Consider the following 23,903-nt stretch of genomic DNA (forward strand, 5'->3'; position numbering starts at 1 on the left):
TCTTATGGGAGCATAAGCTTGTGGAGATCCTTCTTCTCTAGTTTGACAGCATCTACATGCTGATTTTTTTTTTAGGCATTAAACGTTCACAAATGAGTTTTTTTTTTAGAAGATTAATTGAATCTCTCTTTTTTTTTTAACTTTTATTTATTTATGATAGTCACAGAGAGAGAGAGAGAGAGAGAGAGAGAGAGAGAGGCAGAGACACAGGCAGAGGGAGAAGCAGGCTCCATGCACCGGGAGCCCGATGTGGGATTCGATCCCGGGTCTCCAGGATCGCGCCCTGGGCCAAAGGCAGGCGCCAAACCGCTGCGCCACCCAGGGATCCCACAAATGAGTTTTTTTTTTTTTACCTCAAATCAGTGCCTATCACTGTTTCTGTTTTATACAGTGAATTCTTTGCTTCTTCATATTTTCATTGTGAAACTATTCAACTGAAAAAACAAATTTTGTCAAATCTACTAAATAGGTAGATTCTTTTTTTTTTTTTTTAAATGGGTAGATTCTTAAAGGAGGTGGAGACTTTGGGCAGTTCTAAATCTAGAATTTATCCTATTTTCATGTACTTACGTGTACATGGGAAGACATATATAGCTCAACGTTTATTATTTATTGAAGAATTATTTGTAGGAAAAAGAAAGAAGCAGGTAACAACCCATCTACCCTTCACTTTAATAGGGAACTGATTAAGTAAATTATGGTAATTCATATAATTAAATATTACATAGTCATTAGGAAGAATAATGTAGATTTATATGGGCTTATTTGGACACATGTTTAAGTTTTTAAAAACCATGAAAAATAGAAAAATAAACTACGGAATAGGTATAAGGAAGAAAATTGCCATTTGTAAGACATAAATATTTATCTCTATGTTTTATATATTCATTTATTGCATATTAATGCTGTGTATGCACTTATCTTTGAAAAGATAAGCAGGAAAGTACAAGTAGTAAGAACTTCTGGATGGGAATCTGGACAAGGCAACAAGCATACTTTTCATTGTATCTCCTTTGTATTCTGCATTTTTTACCATGCTAATGTATTTTTCATTAAAAATGATCTAATTGAAGAAGGAAAAGTAATGGACAGCAGCCATTTTTGTCAATTATACAGTGGTTTGTTGGAGACTAAGGAGTTTATACAATCTTGACATTAATCCCCATATAATAAACCAATATTTCCCAGCCCTGGTTTTATTACAAGGGCATTTTCAAATAGCTCAACTATGTATAGGATTATCTTAAAGATCTTAAAATAAAAATAAATGATAATTTAGTTTTAAAGGGAAACACTTTAGGAAAGAGAGGTGTTTTCAAAAAGGGAGCAGTGTTCTAGGGAACAATCCATTTGCATTCCTGCACATCTTCAAACCGAGTACAAACTAAGAGTGTTCTTATGGATGCCAGAGCAAAATTGCTTTAGTTTTCCTACATTTAAAGGTCAAAAACACCAGAGAGCCTATCACTCTTAACTTTAGCTCATTTGAGTAATATTTCTCTTTGCTCTGGAACGTGGTTAGCTCTTGGGGAAAGGAGCCAATTTTTCAGTTTCTGCTTTTCATGGTTTCTGTCTTCTCTCGGCTTCAGGGCAGGTCAGCCACACAGATAAGCATTATGCCCAGAATAAAACTGGCTTTGTTTATCTGGACTAATAAATGAATGGAACCAGTTATTTTCATTGGCTTGGCCTGGAAAGGAACCAAACTAATTTTCACAGACCTTAAATTGGACCTAAACCAGGCTCCTTGTCCGTATGCGTAATAAGAGCAGTAACGATGGACTCGAGGATAGAAGTAAACATTTTTTTTTGCAAAGGTAATACATGTTTATTGCCAGGAAAGGAAATTTGGCTAAAACGAGGAACCTGTCACTGGTTGCTCTGAAAGCTCTGAGAGGATCTGCTTCACTTCCATTTCACGGGGTTTGAGGTTTACTTGTCAATGGAAGGTTTCTTTATGTTCTAGAGGCTCCACTTCCTCTGTGGTCAATGATCCTAATCAAGTTATTCGGCCTGGGGCTGAGGAGCACAAAGGATTTGTGTGGTATCCTCAAAACTTTGGTACAAATCTCTGTTTTACTCTAGAAATTTGTAAAACTCACAGTTGTATTTACAAGGTTCCTGATAAGTAGGCGGTTTGTTAAGGAGACAGTGAGATATTGACCTTCTGTTATGCACAGGCAATAAATGTTCTCATCACTGATCATCTCTAAGTTTACAAAAGCAGTTACTGCCTCTGCTTTTGTCGTCCTCGTCGTCAGTGCCTCTGTTGAAAGGGTAATGCTAACCTGTTTAAGACTCATGGTTGGCCTTTTCATTACACTCCCAATGCTGCCCCTAAATACAGTCCCCAGAGAAAATGGATGAAATTATTGTTAAAAAGAAAACCAGAGACCCAAAATGGCATCACTTTGGCCAAGTCTCCAAAACAGGGCTTAATATCAAATCTAAATTTATATATATAAATATAAATATATAAATATATAAATATATAAATATATATATAAATATAAATATATAAATATATATATATATATAAAATCTAATTACAGTTTCAACTTACCCCATCTCTCTCACCTAAATGTATTTTAACCAGTCAACCAGGAATTTTCTGATCAATGCAACTGAGTCTGCCACTGGGATGCTCTCCATCTCCCAAAGGAAGATGAGGTAGGCAAATGATGAGACACTCCCCTGACCCCTTACCTCTAAGGGAGGTGACCTTGTCTCAAGCAATCCTTTTTTTTTGCTATTAATTTTCATACCCCACCCTCCTGTAAAAACGTTCCCTTTTCTTTAAGAGATATTTATTTATTTGAGAGAGAACAAGAGCAAGCACAAGTTGGGGGAGGGCCAGAAGGAGAGAGAGAGAATCTCAAGCAGTCTCCTCGCTGAACATGGAGCCTGACCTGGGGCCTGATTTCAGGACTCCGGGATCATGACTTGGATCCAAGGCAGATGTTTAACTAAGTCACTCAGTCACCCCTTGATTATCTCTTTAGATTTTCTTTCTAAAGGTTACTGACTATGAATATTTAAAATGTTTGAAATATATTCTCAACTTGCCCTCCAAAAATGTTAAAACACATAGCATGGTTTCAATGTTGTTTACAGGTCATTTCTGCTTCACGGGAAAGTTACTTGGAAACAGCCTTCAGATTAAAGGAGGTGATGAGGAGAGATGGAGGATTAAGAGATGGAGATGATGCTAGATCTACTTCTTAAACTAAAAGTCATCTATAAGAAGGTAGGAAAAAGGAAAAAAAAAAGAAGGTAGGAAAACAAGAGTGTAGTTTGGAGATTTTTAAAAAATTATAATGAAGAAGGTCAGGTGTTCCGTGAAGTCAGGCACCAATGTAAAGCAATTGCTGAGAGAACACTCATGTGAGATGAGTTACCTAGAGGAGAGAAACCCAAAAGTTTTAGCTTGAATGAGCTGGAATGTTACTGTTTTGTTCCAGAGATTGTACCAGATAGCAGGACATCTTGCCTAAATCTATTTTCAAATATAATACTTCCAACTTTTCAATGGGCTGTAAAAACAAGCCCTCCTTCTCCAACAATACTTAAAAAATGCATTGTCTTCTCCTTCCCTCATACATCTTCAGTTTGGACAGGAACCCGCTGGGTTAGAGGTCTAGTGAACAAACGTCCTACAGGAGCAAATGTATTTAAAAATGAAAGTTATTTAGAAATTGTTCCAAAGTGAATTAAGACACCTTTTGCACTTCTACAAATACTTAAATTGAAGTGTGTTTATTTAAATGGCTAAAACCATCATTAGTCTTGCAAACCTGGGAATTAGAAAAATATATCCTTCTGGATACTGTTGGTCAATCCTCTTACCCTTTCTCAGGGGCCAAACCTCTCCCGCTGCCTCCACTCTGTCCCTGCAGGGCTCTCCTCCTCCACCCTAGCTCAAGATAGGACTTTCAGGTGGGGCCCCAAGGATCCTACTGGCCTCACTCTCTACACGCACTGAGGGCTTTAGTCTTTGACTTTATTTCCTTGGAGCACTTCTAAATGTGCTTACTTATCTGATGAACTTCTTCAAAAATTAATGATGGAGGGTAGTTCAGTGTGTTACTACTGCTGATAACGACAGCAATTAAAGAGTGGCCTTCACTGCCTTAGTGGGGGAAAAAAAATCCCTTCTATAAAGGGAAATCAGCCTTCTTCCAAAAGGATGTCTTCAGGTAAACTCACAATCACACCAACTGAGACAACAGCTCTTGGTTTCTATTCACAATTACAGATTCTGGTGGAGAAATACTGACAGACAATTTAACAGAACTTTAATTTTATTTAATTTTTTTACTTTACCAGAGTAATACATGTATGCATACTTTTAACAAGGAAAAAGAGCACTTATGGCTGTTAATAAAAATAGCTAGGGATCCCTGGGTGGCTCAGTGGTTTGGCACCTGCCTTCGGCCTGGGGAGTGATCCTGGGGTCCTGGGATCAAGTCCCGCATCGGGTTCTCTGCATGGAGCCTGCTTCTCCCTCTGTCTGTGTCTCTGTCTGCCTCATTCTCTCTCTCTCTCTCTGTCTTTCATGAATAAATAAATAAAATCTTTAAAAATAAAAATAGCTAGCCCCTGCCCCATTGCCCCTTCTCAAAGGCAGCTCTAGATTTGTCCATAATATGGATCCCTCAAATTTTTTTCTACTACCTACTCTATTGACTTTTCAATTTGAGATACCATTCTTGGTTTCCCTGCATGAAAAATGAAGTAGTCTGATGCACACCTCTCATCACGCACCACAAATCCATGTCCCTCTCTCCGTCTTCCTTCTATAGTTGTAGCATATTTTGTGGTTAAGTCTGTGCTTAATATTTATATTAGATAACTGTGCATAACACTCACAGCTGAACCACATCATGTGTTGTAACTTACATTTCTTTTCTTGGATTAATTTTTGCTTTATGTGGACTTCAACCCTGCGCTGTTTGGCTTCCTTCATTCCCAAGGTACCTATCATCCATACACCCTCACTATCCTGACACTGTTGTTAAGCCTTTAGTGAAATGAGACACACTAGTGAACTCTCATTACTCCTTTTTTCATGCACACAGTCTTCCTGGGGTTGTCTGTCTCTTTGCACTCACGGCTGCTGTGCTGATGCAGTCCTGGACATTTCCTCTGCTCCTATCCTGAATATCCCCATCCCCTCTCACTTGCCATCTACCCATTTTAGTTTGGATTTCATGCCCTCCTCTTTTTTATTTGCTCTCTCATTTTGAAGAAACACATGGTTCAGTGGCCTATTGAGAATGAAGACTTTAGAGGTACACATGTTAAAGTTCTACAAATCAGAAAATATCTTTATGGCATCCTCAGGTTTGATTGTGGTTTGGCACTGCACAGAACTCAAGGTTGGAAATCACGTTCCCTCAGAATGTTGAATGTAGTGCTCCAACTGGAACATGGCCTATGGTGCTGTTGACAAGTTCCATGGAATCTAATCCCGATTCTACATCCTTGTTATGAGAGGTGACTTTTCTCTCTGGAAAACTTTGAAAGTCTTCTTTATGCTTGGCTTTTGATGATGAGCCTTAGCATTGGTTTTTCTTCCTTTATTATGCTAGACCCTTTGCCCCCTTGATTTGAAAATGTGTCCTTCAACTCTGATTTTTTTTTTTTTTTAGTCTGTCACTTCTTCGATAATGATGTCTCCTCTGTTTTATCTCTTCTCTGATTATGGAACTCTTACTCATTGGCTATGAAGCCTCCAATTATCTTGTCATTTTTTTAAAAGATTTTATTTATTTATTCATGAGAAATAGAGAGAGAGACAGAGAGGCAGAGACACAGGCAGAGGGAGAAGCAGGCTCCATGCAGGCAGCCCGACATGGGACTCGACCCTGGGTCTCCAGGATCATGCCCTGGGCCAAAGGCGGCACTAAACCGCTGAGCCACCCAGGCTGCCCTATCTCGTCATTTCTAACCTATTTTCCATCTCTTTGCTTTGTATTTGAGTTTCTGAAAAAGTTCCTCAAAACAATTCCTCTGTTTTTATTTGTACTGTTGCATTCTTTTTAGTTTTAAGACTCTTTTTTTAGGAACGCCTGGGTGCTCAGTGGTTGAACATCTGCCTTTGGCTCTGGTTATGATCCCAGGATCCTCGGACTGAGTCCCACATCAGGCTCCCCACGGGGAGCCTGCTTCTCCCTCTGCCTGTGTCTCTGCCTCTCTCTCCCTCTGCGTCTCTCATGAATAAATAAATTAAATCTTTTTTTTTTTAAAAAACCCTCTTTTTTTAAATGTTCCTTTTAAATAGTATTTTGTTCTTGTTTCATGGGTACAATTCTACTCTTGTCTCTAAAGATATATATGGACACTTCTACAGCTCCATGGAATAGCTTATAGCATACAGTTTAATGGTCAGGAGCTTAGACTCTGCAGCCAATTAAAATGCTAGTACTGCCATTGATTATGACCAATAACCTTAAGCAAGTTGTCTGACATCTGTTTATCAGTTTTCTTAGTAAAATATAGATAATAAGAGTACCCATGGGATAGGGTTGTTGGGAGGTACAAATTACATTAATAGGTACTATGCAATTAGAAGAGTCCCTAGAAAATAGTAAGCCTATATAACGTGTTATTGTATCCATTTCCTCTGAGTTCCTTTTTCCTGTCTTGTTTGATTTAGTCTTCATCTTTTGTGTTAAATGCTTTCCTCCAATTCCTGATGATCCTTGGCTGTGTATTCGCATTTAAGGGTAAATAATTAAAAAGCTGTTTGGAAGCTCTGTATGCCTTTGGACTAAAGAGTTACCTTTAGTAACTGGAGTTACTAAACTGGGGTTAAACTGAGGTTACTAACACAGGTTTAGACCTGTGTTACCATGTTGGAAACCTAATTCTCCAAGATTGTCATGCTGTAGAGACCACATGATGGTCCAGAGAAGTGCTTGAGGAGTGTAAGCTGTTGTAATCACTATCTGCAGCTACAAGCCACCCACCTTGCCAAATCCGGTCAACCCCCAAAGCCATGAGAAGTCATAATAATAATAATGATAATAATAATAATAATAATAATAATAATAATAATAAACAAATGCTGTTGATTTATACCACCAAAGTTATGCAATGCAGAAAAATAATACATAGGAGGAGAATGGGCTCCAGAATAAGCACAGACTCCACCTACCATCAGATCTCATGACTTGTAAGTTTCAATTGTCCAGAAGCTGCCTCTGATCTCTATTCCTAGAGTCCACTAGAGAAAATCCTTGTTTGATTCTCCATAGACATTAAAAACATTTCTCTCTCTCTTCAGTTCAAAGTCAATTATAGAACCACAGCTGGGAGGCAAAAGAAGAGAAGCCCCTCTAACGCATAGTAATCACTTGTTCTTTAGTATTAAGATAATACATAATAATAAACCACCCACAACAAACACAGTATCATTTTTATCTGGATCAATAACACTCTTTTTCTCTTTGCATCTCATCACTTCTCTCACTCATCTAAATTCATTCCTGTGCCAGAAACAGGATTTCAGGAAAGAGATTTCTGTACAAACTCAAAAGAGTACTTCAAATTAAGGGAAAAGAAGATGAGGTGAGAGTGCCAGAGAAAGCTTCTCAGAAGCTAAAACAATTCTTTGAAATGAGATGACCACAAACATTAAGCCTTGACTTTTAGAATCAGAAAATTCAGCATTAAATTATGTGCAACGTAATTGCTAGGAGTATATTTATTTAAGCTCTGGTGCAATTATTACCCGGTGATAGGGATTTTTGGACTTTGGACATCTTGAGAGAGACCTTGTGTCTAAAACATATTTATTTCAAGTCAATAGACATTGCTTACATTTCACTGTTTATTTTATTTCCACCACTGAGAATGAGATCAGTCTTTCTCTAAAGAAGTCAGTGCTACAAGGATGGGTAAAAGCAGAGAGTAGTCAAGGAGATCTCACAGGGGAGAAGGTAACTAAGCATCCAAATTGAGACACTTAAACAGTTGCAAACCATGAAATCAGCCATTCGGAATGTAACTGTCAAATTCAGCCACACTTACTGAAAATTTTACTTGGTGTTTATTTGAAATGTTTCAAAACTCTCAAGTTTAAGTGAATAATATATTAGGTTAGCAGGGGAAATTTCCCCTATTCTGATTTTATTCAATTATAGTGAACTATGGGGAGCTACTGTAAGCTTCCTGGAAGATATTTACTGAAACTATCATCACCATTTCCTGGTTGAACCTTAACCTTCAGCAGTTAAGTGCTATGTGTAAGAATATGCAGAGGATGAATATCTATCCTATAAGTGACTTAGATTCAAAGAAAAACAGATTTATACCTTGCAAAATCTTACACTGCCTCAAAAATAATTCAGCCACTTTCATCTCCTTTTGAAGTGGATGCGAGCTATGGGTTGTGGTCTAAGCAGTTGTAAACTATGGGACAGAGCAGTGGTTTCTAACTTGAAACATGTGTTAGTATCACCTGGAGGGCTGGGTAAGACACTTATATAGCTTCTATGGCTTTTGATTCAATAAATCTAAAGAGACTGAGAATTTACATTTCAACCAGGGCCCAGGTGATGCTCCCAGCAGGTCAGGGAGCACACTTTGAGAACCACTGAAATAGAACATTCAGAATCATTATGAGGACCCGTAAATGGTAGGTGCATGTATTATCAAATTTTCCTGAGCAAGGAGACCCTCTTAGCTGTCTTTGGAAACTGTCAATGTAAAGAAGAAAGCACAGACTAGACAAGTCCTCAGGGTGGAACTCAAAGGGCTTATGGAGAGCTGAGGAAATAAATAAGAAAACATGTAACCTTTGACTAGTTTATATTGAAAATAGCACAAAGCATGCATGAAGGTCATAATACTGGATCAAGGTTGGGCCTTGGGAATAGATGCAGATTTGGATTTATCGAATTTAAGTCAAAAGAAATTAATGTTCAAAAAACATTATTATGACATCATAGATGTCTCTACTGAGGGATCTAAGGGGTTTTAACACAAATAGAGGCATTGAAAAGGGTAAAATCTTGATGAGTATCTCTCAAATAGAAAATATCATCATCATCATCATCATCATCATTAGAGTCAACATCACCACTATCTTTATTATTTAAATGAATTTACATTGTGCTAGATCACTAACATACATTGTCTTACTTAAAGGCAACACTGTAAGATAGGTACACTTAAATCTATTTTACCTGAGAATAAGGCTCTGAGACTTGACATTTACACAGCTAACAAGTGGCAAAGGCAGTATAAGAATCCTAGTGTTTCTGACCCCAAAACCTTACAGTGAAATCATTCCGAGAATGGATATTTTAACAATAAAATTTTGATTCATATAATTTCAAATAAAAAATTAAGCAAAGTTTTATAGGGCCAGATGCTATTTTAAGAGCTTTCCACCATTATATAACACTTTTATATTCCACACTAGCTATATGAAATAGGCAAAAAAATACAGTCTTACTTAGTGCTAACCCTGCCCATAATGTTCAGGAGGCAAAGGTTTTCCTTGATACTCCAGGTTGCCTGTTAAAGTCTAATCTACCTCTGAGAGCACCGTGGAGATTTATTTAGCATCTTCATAGTCTTTGCCTTCTTCTCAATCATATAAAAAGCCAAGATGACAAGGTCAAACTTTAACTTCTCTCTAGAGTAATCTACACATCATCAAGTGAGAACACATTGTACAAAGGAATAAATGCTGGAGTGGAATTTTCATCACTGACAAGTATCCCTAGAAAAGCTTTTGTTGTATTTCTCCTTTTTAGAGCAGGGGAAAAAATATAGAGACAGAATGGCAGGGTGTGTGGCAGAGAGTAGTTCGGAGGAAAAGAAATCCTCTTTTTCTGCAAGGCCCTCACTTTATTTGTAATGGCTCCACCTCTGGATCAAGAGTATTATGGAAAAATTATTAATGATTGTGGATCATTATAAGTGATAAAATAGAAAGTTATTACTCTTAGTCTTTCTGTATTTATCAACATATATGTATGTGTGTCATAAAGTCAAAGTCACTGCTGTAAATATTGTGTGTGTGTGTGTGTTATAAATTTATCACTAAAAACATTAAGCATCAATGAGGATAGTTATCTGTATCACTAGGTAAGATCTGTCAAGGCAAAGGGCCTAGACTGCCAGGAAATGGAGTGGGGTGGTCTCATGGCCTACCAGGAGAGAACTTCAACGATCATTGAAGGGTTCAAAGGGTTCAAAGCTGAGTCAACTTCCTATAAAGAACCACAGTCAATGCAGTGGTCAAAGCCTTTAAGTATTCCACTCAAGATTCAGCAGCTTCAATGGCCAATTCCATTTAGAATGCCAAGAAGTATGCCCCATAGTTCACTTATCTGCATAAAGCCCAAAGAACTGTTCTAAATCATGAAAACACCTTCCTTCCAGACCTGAAGGGAGCCAGCTGAGAGTGAGCCAGTCATCCTTACTACATTTGGTTTTCTCATTTGCTGAGCAAAGATAGTAGTAAAATTGAGGAGCACTAAAGGCATGTTCTTTTCTCCTTGTCTTGGGATAAAGTCATCTGTTATGGAGAAATAGTAATGAAACTTAATAAGGGCTTTAGGTTAAAAAAAAAATCTGAAACCTTATTAGCACCCTTGTACCACAGAGGCTGGTTTTTCTTTCTGAGACTGGCCTGAAATTGAACTAATCTTTGAAGACAGAACTTCATAGCAATCTCCAGAGTGAGAAAGTCTGGGCTTATTCATTCATTTATTCTTTCAACAAATATTTACTGGCTTTCTAGGATTTCTAGGTGGCACGGCATTCTATGTTTTCTCGTTGAAGGTTAAAGCAAAAAATGAGTGGCAGCCTAATCCTCACAATCTAATAATGCCTGGTAATGAAAAATCGGAAAATTGAAATGGAAGCGGGGCTTGGTTTTTGTTTCCTCCTGTTTTTAGAAACCCCTAAACCCCTGTCCCTCCTGCCACTTGGGTTACCTGATGAAGGTATAAGGTTTATTGCACAATAACCAGGGAATTCCTGAATTCTTGGATGTGTAGAAGAGGCAGGCATTCAGGGTCTTGGGTCACTGTAGCTCCCAAGTGCTCTTGGTACAAAGCATGATCTGGAAGGTTAGGGAGACATTCATTCTCTGGACTTCAGTTTCCTAGGGTCCCCCCCCCCACACTGCGTTTTGTTTTGTTTTAAAGATTTTATTTATTTGCGAGAGATTGAGCAAGAGTGAGAGAGCACAAACGGGGGGAGGGGGGGGACAGAAGGAGGGGCAGAAGCAGGCTGTCCTCTGAGCAGGAAGCTGGGACTCCAGGATCATGACCTGAGCCGAAGGCAGACACTTAACTGACTAGAACCACTCAGGCGCCCTTCCCCCTAGGTTTTAAATGGACATCAAAATGAAACCAAACCTATTTCACAAAGAATTAAAGAGAGAGCTTCCATGGGGAACTTGACCATCAAATGTGAGAGAACACATCCAAAATCACTAAAATAGGAACTTGAACCAGGATGGTCTGCTTCAAATTGCAATAAAATGCCATATAAGAGCATCAGACAAAATGCTTCACCAGTTCAAAGAGGGGGATGATTAGTTCCTCCATGGGGCCCCTCTACTCGGTGTGTTTTGAGAAATGATGCCATGGCAGTAAAATCAGGTGGCCCAACCTGGCCTTTTAACTTTTATGTTTTTTCCTGGGTAGAAAGAGAAAGGGAACTTCATGGAGAATTAAAGCCTCACTCTCCTCCTTTGATAAAGACATTTGGCAGGAACCACCATGTAATTCCACAAGCATTAGTCATTGAGAGATCCACATCACTGAAGAACAGAAAAACCTGTTGATACCAGTTTCTTGTCAAGAATAATTTGGACTGACCAATCTGGCTTTTCCACTCAATTTGGCTACCAGTTTTCAAAGATGTGAACTTCTAGAGGTGTGTTTAGGTCTTGGGTAGCTTTAAACATACTAAAGAATCCTACCATGTTGACAAAATTGAGGGTATTGTTTGTTTGCATTTATCTATTTTATCTAATATGAAAGAGACAGCAAAAGCCCCAGAAAAGCAAGGATTGTGCTTCCCTGGCATACTGCAGGTTCTAAATAAGTAAGTAAGCAAGTAAATAAATAAATGCCAGCAAAAACCTGTGAAAAGATTTATGTAGTTATAGTTTTGGAATTGTAATGATGCGGAATGTGGTGAGAATGAAACAGAATAGTAAGAAGAAATGAAGTCATTCATTTATTCTGTGATTCGACATAATTTGAAGATAAAGTGACTATGCCAAGAAGGCAGAGCCAGAGAAATCTGCAGACATGGAACAGGACGTAGCCTTATTACCCAGTCGGCCTTGTCTCTGGCCTTGGTGTTAAGACAATGTGTTTCCTCATTGCTCAAATCAGTTTTTCTATTACTTGTGGTTAAAAACATAACTGGTTCAACATCAATGCATTTACTTCCCTGAAGCAAATTCCTTTTATAACCAGAAATGCATTTATTTCCTATTCTAGACACCCTTTTTTTATGTTGAAAGACCTAGGGAGCCAGATTAGTCATCAGATGGTTCTCCTTTACCCCCACCGATCCCCCAATCTCTGTATCTACCTCTGCTTCTCTATTTCTTCCTCTTTCCTTTTCTCTTTCTCTATCTCTCTTTCTCTTTCTATTCCCCTTTCCCTTTCCCTTTTCCTTTCTCTTTTTGTTTCTCTTTCTCATTTTTTCCTTTCTGAGAGTGGAGTCTTTTAAAAGGGAATGGGAGAGTTATGCGATAGTTTCTGGAGGATGTTAACTCAGTCTTTAGAATTGCTATTGAATTATTCAGAAATTCAGAAACAGAGAGCACCTCTCTAGTGACTGGGAAATTCGTTGCACTCCAGGGCAAGACTTTTATTTCCTCTTGGACCAATGGTAGAGACCCCCTGTCTTCATCTTCTTTTTGCTGTTTATATAAATCATCAGGGTTGAAAAGAAATATAACATGAGCCTCAAATGTGAGCAGGGAAGTTTTCTAGTAGTCATATTTTAAAAAGTAAAGAGAAGCTGCTGAGATTAAATGATATATTTTTAAATCCATTATATCTAAAATTCCCTTCAACATGCCGTCAATATAAAATTATTTCTTCAGCATAAAATTTTTAATGTTATTTTACATTCTTATTTTTTCTACTGTCTTCGAAAATCTGTGCTATTTTACATTTCTAGCACTCCTCAATTTGGACTGGTCACGTTTCAAGTGCCTAGCAGTACAACTGTAGCTAAAATCAAATTTTTATTTGTTACAGCCTAAGATAGATGCATAACATTTGATTAGGTAGCTGCATTACCATGTTATTGCAATCATCATCAAACTAATGTCATTTCATCTTTTCATCTTATTTAATGTCATCTTATGTGTGTCATAGGTTTTTTTTGGTTTTGCTTTATTTTTAAGTAGGCTCCATGTCCACCATGAGGTTTGAACGCATGTTGACTCTGAGATCAAGAGCCAAATGTTCAACTGACTGAGGCAGTTAGCACCCCGTGTGTCATAGTTTCTAATATTAAGTGAACAAGCCATATGTGTCTCTGTGTGTGTGTGTGTGTGTGTGTGTGTGTACAGAGAAAATGTATTCTTTATTTTTAAAAGTGACTGGATGTTAGCTTTACAGCCATTAGATGGAAACATCATAATTCATCCTAGGCACTCTTCTTTTAAACTATATATTGACCAAAAGTAAATATGTGCAAAGTGTCTGTTTATTCATGGTAATAGCCAATGCAGCAAACAGGTACTCAAACCAAAAGCAAACTTTGTTGGCCTTTGGATTAAAAAGTATTTTTATCTTATTAATTGTATTCTATTTTGAGAAATAGATGAACTGAGTGTCCAAGAGACATTGTATCACAGTGAAAAGAGCATGATCATCAGTCAAGCCACTTGGCTCTATTGCTCACAAGCTGTGTGACTTTGGGAGTATTTGTTAACTTCTCTTCATCTCAATTTCTTCACTTGTAGAATGAGAATGATAACATACCATGACAGAGACCATTAGTTTTATCCCAATACCCATTCTTCCTTTATGAGCTAAAATTCCCCAAATGTTAGCTAGACACCAGGATGCCCAAAGTGAAGTCTACATTTTCAGTCTCCCTTGCAGTTAGATGTGTTTATGTGATTAATTTCTCCCCAAAGAGGTGAAAATAGTGGCGGTGCCTGAAACTTCCAGAAGTTTCCCTAAAGAAAGAGGGAGATTGCCTTTTGGCTTCCCTCTACTCCCTTTCTGCAGGTTGGGATTCAGACACAGCAGGTGGAGCTGAATTAGTCATCTTGAAAAATGAGAAGCAAGCAGAGTGGGGAGCATAGCACAGCAAGAGCAGGAGCTTGGGTCACTTATGATTATGACATCACCACAAACACCCTAGATCATTTGACCACGGTTTTAGAGAAGAAAAAAATGCATATTTCTATTTTGTTTGAGGTGTTATTTATTTTCTGTTACTTGCTGCTGAACCTAATGCGTGCCTAATCCGTTGGGCCATTTTAAAGATTAAATGGGATAGTATATGTCAAGCACTTTGTATGCAAGTTCCTGGCATAGGGGAATGTCAGTGTCAATATCTGATCACTGCTATTATTACTAGGATAAAATAGCTTCATTATAGTCCCTCTAAGGGTCAAATGAAAAATACAAGTGAATATGCTCTTTTATCTCTAAATCTAAAAGTTACTGTCTAAATGTTGGTCATAATTGTCACCATCATTATTAAATTATTATAAGGAATTAGCTAACTGCTAGCACACTCTACTTGGATCAATCTATCTAGGTCAATAAAAAAACAGACACAGACTTGTTAGGTTTACTTAGTTTTAGTCAATTGTGAATGTTTAGAGGCTTGTCATTATATTAATGCTTTAAAACTTTGATGAAATACTCATTTGAGGAAATATATAGACTCCAATAAAACTATGACATCTTTTATTCCTTTACTTTTACCTTTAAAAAGTTTTCCATTACAAAACTCAATGTAGTGTTTGTGGTTAAAATCAAGTACAATTACAAAAACTTGAGTAAAGTAAAAGAGGAGTCTATCTCCTTCCTTTAGAATGAACTATATTAACAGTTTAATTCAGAATTCCTTGTGAGTAAATATTTTTTTGTCATATGACATAGATGTACACTTTCTCTTTACAAAATAAATGCAATCATTTTTGCGGGAAGTTCAAAATTGCAGAAAAGAAACTTTTGCAGTAGCTTTTGGGTTTTGTTTTCATTTTGTTTTCCAATTTAAAATAGCCCTTGAACATCATTCCATGTCAGTACATATCCGTCTAGCTCATTTTGAAACATCTTCTGGTGAGTCATTTAAACTTTTTACTTATTAGTTATTGTAAAGTTATTTGAAATAAAGGAGATTGCCCTTGAAATAAAATAATAGTAGGCAGCAACTCTAAGCCCTGTGAGGGTTTCATTAGATGATTCAGGAGAGTGCTTAGCAAAAAGTCTGCTCATAGTAAATGATTACTAAGTATATAAACCATTATGGTATTGATAATAATAATAATTAAAGTTGGTCATTTCTCTGAGCTCCACCTCAATAAGTTGCTGTTGTCAAAGAAGTGGTTTCTTATCCCCTAGATCTATAAAACATTACTTAATATATATTAATATTCCTCATACTCTCAGTTTAGACCCTGCTTGGGCTCTGTTGTATGGTGGAGGTGGGTGTCATGTTCTGGAGGACTGTCAGACTCCAGCTGATTCTCTCCAGGATCTGCTCAGCCTTTGATTATCCAGCAGAGTGCCAAAACTGAACAAAAAAATATAGACTTCCCATCTGCCAGCTGCTGAGGCAGCAAAGAAGGCATTTAGCTTCTAGGGCATTTGGGAACCTAAATGATCCCTTGTCAAAAGGAGAGACGCCTGCTGGGTTGGACCTTCAGGATCAGTGGGGATTAAATGGGCCTAATGGCTCCTGAATAGCTACCAGGCAACTGGTGACACAGCATGCTCTGGGGAGATGAGTCACAGGGTGCAGTGGATAGCAAGTCCCAGGGAGGAACCAACTGGGGGTATCAGCTTCCGGGAAGGGGACTAGCTGATATGGATTGATGGCTCTGTAGCAGGAGCTAGATCACTCGGAAGGGGCAAATGAGACATCCACCTTGATAGATGGTAGTCTTCACCTTGTAAATCTGTTAATTATGCCACTCCCCAAATGTCTTAAATATAATTATACCAGAGCCTGAACAAAAGACTGAATAAAGGAAAAAAATGAAATCAAATTACTTTGTACAAATACACATTCTGCCTTCAAAAATGTTAGGTGCTCAGGTAAATAATATTATATGTTCTCATTCATTTGGGGAATATAAATAATAGTGAAAGGGAATAGAGGGGTAGGGGGAAGAAATGGGTAGGAAATATCAGAAAGGGAAACAGAACATGGAAGACTCCTAACTCTGGGAAACGAACTAGGGTGGTGGAAGGGGAGGTGGGCGGGAGGTGGGGGTGACTGGGTGGCGGGCACTGAGGGGGGCACCTGACGGGATAAGCACTGGGTGTTATTCTGTATGTTGGCAAATTGAACACCAATAAAAAATAAACTTATTATTTAAAAAAATAAAATAAAATAGTATTTCAAAATGAAAAAAAAATCCAAGAGCACCTCATTTTCTAAAACTGGAGTATTCAGGAATTTTTATATATTTGAGGTTGGTAGTATCTTTTTTCAGACATTTCTGATTTCTTGTGAAGCTAGAGCTTTGAATGGTCATACCAGAATCAGAAATAACACTGGTTTCAGCTGCATCACATACTTTTTCACTCTTGTAGCATTCCAGGCCCTGAAATCCATCCCTCACTGCTCTTGAAAAAATCTTGGTCTTAAAGAAGGGATGCCTTTCTATAATGGATCCACCAGGAGCCTTTTGATAAACCCCAGAAAGTCTTGGCTAGTGGAGGTCCTCAACTAGCTGAGAGAGCTAGGTTTGGATCTCAGCACAAGTGCTTGCCGCCACCACCATCATACTTGTTTATATGAAGCCATTCTCAAGCCTTTAAGGTCATAGTATCATGGAATTTAGAACTTGGTAAATATCTTAGAAATTGCCAATTTGAGCTAATTGTATAGATGAGATAACTGAGCCATAGAGAAGAGTTTTGCCCAAATTTAGATGGCTAATAATTTTATTCAATGGCATTATAATATAATCTTTCATGAGTTTGTTCACAGTCCCATTTTTACTAATGTATCACTAACACTTTACTGTGTGTTTATTAAGGTTTAAGCTGTAATTTCAAGTAGACAGGTGAAAATAAAGGCAATTCTGCTTACTGTTTAGGCCATAAAAAATGTTGGTTCCCAGTACAGACTCTCATATTCTGCTATTTTACTACTATTCAAGATTTTCAGTTAAAATGTTGTGATCAGGGATCCCTGGGTGGCTCAGAGGTTTAGTGCCTGCCTTCGGCCCAGGGCGTGATCCTGGAGTCCCAGGACTGAGTCCTGCATCAGGCTCCCTGCATGGAGCCTGCTTCTCCCTCTCCCTCTGCCTGTGTGTCTGCCTCTGTGTGTGTGTGTGTGTGTGTTTCTCATGAATAAATAAATAAAATCTTTAAAATAGAATAATATAAAATGTTGTGATCAACCACATGCAGAAGAATGAAACTGGACCATTTTCTTACACCATACACAAAAATAGACTCAAAATGGATGAAAGACCTAAAGGTGAGAAAGGAATCCAGCAAAATCCTAGAGGAGAACACAGACAGCACCCTGTCTGTGATCTCAGCTGCAGCAACTTCTTGCTAGACACGTCTCCAAAGACAAGGGAAATAAAGGCAGAAATGAACTATTCGGACTTTTGCACAAAAGCACAAAAAGCTTTGCATAGCAAAAGAAACAGTTGACAAAGCCAAAAGACAATGGACAGAATGGGAGAAAGTATTTGCAGATGATTCATCAAATAAAAGGCTAGTAGCCAAAATCCATGAAGAACTTATCAAAGTCAACACCCAAAGAACAAATAACCCAATCAAGACACCTTGGCTTTCTCTCTGATAACATTTGTGAAACCATATTGTAGCTGTCATTTAAATTTTGATTCCCTATAACCTGTAACCTCTATCAAATGAAAGAGCTGAATAAGAGCGGTACAAATAAATGTAAATAATTTAATAGTTACAAAGTATATAAAAATTTACCATTACAATTTATAATTACAAAAATTAATTTACAAAGTCTTAAGATTTCTAACTAAGTAGGACAGAACATAAAACTCGTTATTGGAGTTCCCTGGCTTTGCCTTTATGTGTCTATTTACATGTGGGGGTGTTGGAAATGTGGCAGCCATCATCCAGGGGAGCCCCCATGTTTCCTGCCTCTTGAGGTTCACACCTTTCTCTCTCTCCCCTAGCCCGTAGCTAGGACCTTTGACCTTCTTCTAACCAATGAATGAGGTTTCACTCTTGAGATTATGTTACCTTATAGAAGACTGTCTGGCAACGGACTATTCTAGAGGCTGTCCTTGCTGGCTTAGAGACGGAAGCCACAGGAAAGCCCATGTGGCAAGGAGCTGCAGGTGGCCTCTAGGAAATGGGGATGGCTGCTAGGAACTCAGGGCAACATCCAGCTGACACACAACAAGCCAGGATCTTCAGTCCTACAACGACAAGGAAATGAGTTCTGCCGACAACCTGAATAAACTCGGAAGAAGATTCTTCCCAATTTAAGCCTCCAGGTAAGAACACAGCCCAGCTGACACCTTGCTTGCAGCTTTGTAAGACCTTAAGCAAAAGACCCAACAAGGTCATGCCTAGACTCCAGACTCACAGAAATTGTGAAATAATAAATAGGTGGTGTTTTAAGCTCTGAAATTTGTGGTAATTCATCATGCAGCAAGAGATGACTAATATAAGGTGTTAGTTTATAAAGATGTTACATAAATAACTATCCCCCCATTGGAAGGAAGAAAGGAAGGATGGAAGGGAGAAAGACATATAACTTGAGTTAAAGTTTCTAGATTTTTTAAAAAAGATTTATTTGGTCATTTTTAAAACAATTATAGAAAACACCCAGAGAACTTATTTTTAAAAACTTTAAGAATATAGCAAACATCAAATATTTATCTGACCTGGGGGGTTTAGGCAAATTTTTATGGATGAATTCTGAGAATAAGATTTTAAGAAGACAGGGGATTTATGTTTGTGTTCAGGCAAAGTTCTCCCTAAACCTTCCCAAACATACAGTGACGAAGATGACATGAATACCATGAGCTTCCACTTAGTGTGCGCCTCATAAATGTCACAAAGAATAGGAAACAACTGACTCTTATGGAGCACTTACAAGTAATTGTCCATGTAATGTACTGTGAACTTTATATAAATAATCCTATAGTAAATAACAAGCCCCTCATAATAAGCCACGAGTATTATTCCCCCCATTTTATGCACAGACATGTGTGCTCACATGCTTAGCCTGCATGCAAAAAGAGACACACGGAGATAGTGCTTTGCTCCAAGTCAACCAGCAATGAAGTTGTGAAACTGTGATTCAGATACATAATTATCCAGTCTTCCCTACCTGGAAATTTCCCCAATCTGATTTCCAACTTTCATGCCATATTTTAAGCCAAAGGTTGCTGCTGATGTGAAAAAGGCAACTCACAGAAGAGAACTGCAAATGGCTCATAAGTATGCAAACGATCACCCTCACTAGCAGGCAGAGAAACGTTTATATTCATTGGGTTGGTAAAAATTAAAACTTTCCATAATACCAAGTGTTGGTGAGTCTTGGGAACTCTTGTGCAAAGCTAGTGGCTACCTAGAACTGACGAGATAAATTTGAAGTATTTGGAAAGATTCACCCTGTGTATGTCCGAGACCTAAGACTAGGCCCAGCTACTTAGGTTACAGAAGCTGGGACTTGGTGTCAACCTAGATCTATCGTTGGAGGAATGGCTAATTAAAATGTGTTGGATGCCTCCTATGAAATAAAATGCAGTGTTTAGAAGCAAAGAGTTAGTACATAGTATCATCTTAAAAATACATCACTGAATGAATAAAAAGTATGCAAGAGATCTACGGTACCACATATATATTAAGACATGCATACATATAACCAGTTTATATATTTTTAAAAGATATTTACAGTAATCTATATTGAACTCATTAAAAATGGCTGGCTATAGGAGAGGGAAAGATGGGGGAAGAGAGAATAAATTGAAAGGAAAAAACATATGAAAGAAAATAAAGGTGGGATATTGACCAGACTAATAATTGTTCATTATGAACTGAAGGGTCTGATTAGCACATCTTTCAGCACTTGAGATCCCTCAAAAGATAACTAAAAATGCTGTGGAATAAAGCTTTATTGTTATTGGCTAAAGACCTTATACTGATTTGGGATATTTGAATTTAAAAATATGGGTACTCAACTTTTTATTGGGAAGAAGAATCACATCAGGATAATGCACTCTCAAATGCTGAGGGGAATAGAGATTTTTTTTTTCTAAAAATAAAGTGGGTAATTTCTTAGGTTTGTACTTGGAGAAAACACACTGACAAATGTTTTGGCAAGGTGTTAGAACTTGTGCGTTAGTCTTGTCTTAATGGAAGAGAATCTGATGAAATCATTATATCTGAGCAGAGCAGTCTTAAAGTAATGTTCTATCTCTATATAAACAGCCAGAAGAGACTTTCAGCCTGGTCTTGGTGCATCCCACTTATATACTCTCTAATTTAGATACTCTCTAACTGTGGGATCATACGTCTATATGAATTCCCAGCTCAACAAGGCAGGGCACATCAATGGATTGTTTTTTGTTTTTTTTTTTATCCTAGTCAGTCTGAGTTCACAAGGAAAAAATTACAAGGAATAGTTGATGTTTGCCTTTTCCAAACCATTACACATATTTGACATTGTTTAGACATGTGGTTCAGAATACACTTTCAATCTAGTATTTTAGAACTCACTTAGGAAGTGACGAATTATAAATGAACGAACGAATGAATGAATGATTAACAAATAAACTAATAAAAGCAAGGAAGACAAAATAGAAAATACAAGGTACATGTCTTTGCTATAAATACAATTATCACCCTTGGCTATGAATTTGAGGGACTATGTTCCATAATAAATGCTATCATTTGGCTGAAAAGAATTTTTGCCTATTTGACAAGTAGTAGATAGATGGGGGGAAAAAGAAAAGGTGAATAAGGAATTTAGTGACGCAGAGAACACTAGCATGGACCCTGCACAAGGATGACACTCAAATTCATGGAGCATTCCATATTAAAAAAAAAAAAAAGGAAATTACTCCATTTATCTATATCTTTGGGGAATGATGAGATGTTTTATATAAGAGATTCATCACTTAACCTGATGACTACTTCTTTTTAGTTCACTCACCTCTTTTCTTTTTAATATAAACACTTTCTGTAGAACTTTCTAGTTTGTACAGTGAATAGAAATTAATGATATACCTTTAAGCATAGGATCTCCAAGTATCCATCAACTATTTTACTGTGATGTAACTTAGTAATGTCCGTCAGGGCCTTTGGGGAGTAAAGGCTTAGCATCATACAAATCCCATTAAACTCCACATGTTTACAAAGCTCGTCTGCCTTTTATTGGTATCTCCCTTCTCAGTCTTCTGTCGTTTCCTCCTCCATGATTGTTTTAGCTGTTCTACCCTTTCTTGGCCATCCCCATGCCTACCACATTGACATGCTCTCCCATCAGAAAAGAATCCATGGGGCAGCCCCGGTGGCTCAGCCGGTAGCGCCCCCTTCAGCCCAGGGTGTGATCCTGGAGACCTGGGATCGAGTCAGGCTCCCTGCATGGAGCCTGCTTCTCACCTCTGCCTGTGTCTTTGCCTCTCTTTCTCTCTCTCTCTCTCTGTGTCTCTAATAAATAAATAAAATCTTAAAAAAAAAAAAAGAAAAGAATCCATGGACTTTGTGACAACCATGTAGAGTAGTTATTTCTTCTTACTTCCTGCTGTGTATCCACCTCAAATACCCAGGGGAAATTCTAAAAGCATAGTGGTATCCAGATTGGAAAATCCTTTCTGATTGAAATTATTTTAAATCAAACTGTGATGACTTTTATTAGGATTTCCTGTCCGCTGATAGATAAATGTGCCCCATTTCGACTGTATAGTTCATTTCATTCTACAAGGTGATCATCCAGGACACCAGACAAAATTTTATCGGTATCTACTTTATCATGCTACTCCTGCATGTTACTAGTGAGTTCAAAATAAGTTTTATTTTCTTTGCTCTCTTCTGCTAACTCCAAAATTTTCCAGAGGCTAATAACATCTGAATCTTAATAAGGTCCTAGCTATAGCAACAGCAAAATTTAGCATAGCTGAAGAGATATGAATAAAACTTCCCAGGCTTTTTTCTCATTAGAATGCTACTCTCCAGAGACATAGAGTAAGCCTCATGAATGAAGCTCTCTCTCTCTATCTACATGCTTAACTGTAACAAAATTTCAGTGAGCAACTTTTCATTGGAGGCCCTCCAAAGTTGATCTTTTAGCATGGCCTACATAAACTATGACCCACAAACATAAACCTTTCAAACACTAAATACAATGCCCTGTTCACAGTAGGTACTTTATAAATAGTAGAGCTCCACTTCCCTTTCCTTACTCCTTAAAATAACCTCAGTAAACATTTCAACCTCATTTTTCAGAACGGAAATTAAAAATAACAATAACCACTCAGCCCAACCTGGTCAGAATGGAAGAAGGTACATCCAACTACCCACGCTGGTTACAGAAGCTCAGTGGTAAAACAATTTCTGAACTGGTCTGCATTCTTCCAGCTTAGAGGCTTCCTTAAGTATCGGCCACCATCCCTCTTTGCAGAACTGTAACTGCTAGAGTTGAGGAAGTGTTGGGAAGTCTGGGCTGTGCCCCATGTCATGCGCTGCCAGGTCAACCAGATGGCCATCAGAACAGCGTGAGGACAACTGAATGCCCACATGAGTGATTCTGAGTTTGTAAGCACAGTCAGAGTGTACACAGGAGAGCAACGCTTAAAAGGTCTAAAAAGCCTAAACTGCAATATGCTGGACTCCCACAGTCACACTCCAATTCAATAAGGTGTTCAATCAGTATTAATGAAAGGTCTTTTTAGGGGTTCACGTGTTATTTTCCTGAAAGGAACAAAACATGTCAGAAGACTATCTTCTAATTCCTATCTTAGTTTCTTCAATATTATTAAAAAATAATGTACAGTAAACTCTGGTGCCATACTGAGACAGTGCTTCTGTGTAAACCTAACATTTATTACACTCTCAAGTCACAAATATGATTATATCATAAATTTACATGCAATGCATAGTCCCTAAAGAAAGAATTCCATTCCTTAAAAAAATGACAAAGCATTTAGGCATATTTCTGAGCAGTAACATTCAAATAAAGATTACCAACAAGTGATAAGTGACCATTTTCAATGAAGAAAACCACAGAAAACAATTGAATCAGTTTACCATTTGTAGCAGAAATAAAATAATCCATACTTGATGTATTCTGTGATACTTTAATAACTTCCCAATCACGGAAAATGCAAAAAATAAATGTGTGTGTATCTAATACTTGTCTTCTGATATACATGTAAGTACAAGAAGTCTCATGGCAATCAAAAGTTGTATATAATTTTTAAATTTGATTTAGGAATGTTCAGTGGAAAGCCACTTTTAAAGCATCATATGACAATAATTAAAACATCTACAGTTGATTAAATTTAAGAATATTCATTTACTTTCCACCTTGAAGGTCAATAATTAATTCATGTTATTATAATTTATTTGTAATTTACCTCAATTTAATACTTGCAGAATTAACATATCTGCAACTTATCTTTCTGTAATTCAAAGTTCTTTCTAGGTTTCTGAAAATATTGATATTTTCTTCCCCTTGTATAGAGGAGTTACTTTTTTGGA

At 37.6% G+C, this 23,903-nt stretch overlaps 1 protein-coding gene across 3 annotated transcripts in view; it reads right to left on the reverse strand.

The window, feature by feature from the left end:
* GALNT3 (polypeptide N-acetylgalactosaminyltransferase 3) overlaps positions 1-23,903 on the reverse strand; it is a 95,568-nt gene that overhangs the window by 71,261 nt on the left and 404 nt on the right. The window contains exon 1 of one of the 3 annotated variants that reach the window (XM_072751815.1): positions 22,688-22,885. The exons of 1 other annotated variant lie outside the window; for it this stretch is intronic. The gene's annotated coding sequence lies outside the window, so the exon portion shown is untranslated. Of the gene's footprint in view, positions 1-18,431; positions 18,611-22,687; positions 22,886-23,903 lie in introns of those variants that run through there. One more of the 3 variants, XM_072751816.1, reaches the window with a different exon arrangement.

Source organism: Vulpes vulpes, chromosome 3 (genome assembly GCF_048418805.1).
Source record: "Vulpes vulpes isolate BD-2025 chromosome 3, VulVul3, whole genome shotgun sequence".
In the NCBI taxonomy this organism is placed as follows: Eukaryota; Metazoa; Chordata; class Mammalia; order Carnivora; family Canidae; genus Vulpes; species Vulpes vulpes.